General features: G+C 46.8%; 1 non-coding gene across 1 annotated transcript; it reads left to right on the top strand.

The window, feature by feature from the left end:
• The first annotated feature begins 1,089 nt into the window (after positions 1-1,089).
• LOC114624446 lies at positions 1,090-1,233 on the top strand. Its single transcript, XR_003711922.1, has one exon. It is a non-coding gene; the product is annotated as a small nucleolar RNA SNORA48 (small nucleolar RNA).
• The last annotated feature ends 288 nt before the right edge of the window (positions 1,234-1,521 follow it).

The raw sequence follows: 1,521 nt of genomic DNA, 5'->3' as shown, positions 1-1,521 counted from the left end.
AACAGGTGTGTTGGCTCAGACTTGTTCTTCTCATTTCTCATAGGTTTTCCATCTGTCTCCTCATCTTAGAGAAATGTAAAGTACCCCTCATAAATATAAAACATAAGACTTCAAAAGATTCCTCTGGACTCAACAACATGTGCCTAGTTGAAAGTTTGACCACTAAGAGGAATAAACTATAGATATCTCATACGATGTTATGTACAATTGTAATCATACCTGCAGAAGGTCACTGTCAATTAAATATCATGGACATGGAACCTATACAAATAAGAAAAAAAACCCTCATTCACACCCCTACATGGGTATTACTTTCTCTTATACAGACTGCACCCGAACTGATAAGCTAGGGGCTAAGGAGGTGGCTCACACAGTGAAGTGCTGGCATGCAAGCATGAAGCCCTGAGCAGGACCACCAGCTCTACATAAAAACGGAGTGTCAACAGGTCACGCCTGTGCTCCCAGCACTATGGAGGCATCCTAGGGCTTGCTGACTGCCTAGTTGGCACAATTATTAAGCTCCAGGGTTTAATAAAGCCTTGTCTCAAAAATGAGGCGGAGGGAGAGCTGGGGAAGATGCTCAGTAGGGAAAGTACTTGCCACACACACAGAAGGACCCAGAGTTTGGATCTCCAGGACCCAGGCACATGCTGGGTGGTGTGGCTTGCCTTCAGTCTCAAGCCTTGGGAGGCAGAGACAGGGATGACTGTAGCAGGCTGACTAGTGGGATTAGCTGTGTCAGCAAGCTGTGGGGTTGATTGACAGACTCTGTCTTAAAGAATAAGGCAGAAGAACCGAGGATTGTCAACCTCAGTCTTCAGCCTCTGCATGCACATCCCCACATATATATATATATATACACACCAAACACATGACGAGAAAAAGAAAACAGATCAGGCTTCCATTGCACTCATGCACATCTGTATGTACAAACATGTGTGTGCGTGCACACACACACACGCACGCACATGCACACACAGAGTTTGAACCTACTTGAGGCAAAAGACCATAACAGTGAAGGAGTTCAGACATTGGTACATGAAGACTGTGTCAAGTTACTTGGAAAACATAGCTTAAAATAATAGGATATTCCCCTGGCGATGGACAAAGAGATGCCGTGTTGGTGGTGGTGTTCATATACCAATCAGGGGCAGAGCAGATGGCAGTCCTTTGTTTATCTTAGCTTGATGCCTGGCTTGGTGGCCAAAGCTATTTTATGCCTAGGACTCATAAAAATAAAATCAAATTCAGGCAGCATTGAAGTAGGAAGACTGAGACCTGGGGACTGCTGTGTCACCATAGACCTGTCCTCCAGCACATGGCACAGGCAGGCCATAGATACCTGCTTGCCAATAACCATGCAATGTGGACTGAGGGTGTCACCCAGGGGCTGGCCAGGTGCGTGGCCAGCCTGCAGCAGGAGCCACCACAGTATGCCAGCCTCCAGCAGGAGCCACCACAGTATGCAAGTATGTGGTGTTCAGATGGGAGGAAGGGAGAAGTGGGGCAGCTTGAGCTTTA

The sequence above is a fragment of the Grammomys surdaster genome, unplaced genomic scaffold (genome assembly GCF_004785775.1).
Source record: "Grammomys surdaster isolate TR1022 unplaced genomic scaffold, NIH_TR_1.0 206, whole genome shotgun sequence".
Classification (NCBI taxonomy): Eukaryota; Metazoa; Chordata; class Mammalia; order Rodentia; family Muridae; genus Grammomys; species Grammomys surdaster.
This window is presented reverse-complemented; position numbering and strand designations above follow the sequence as displayed.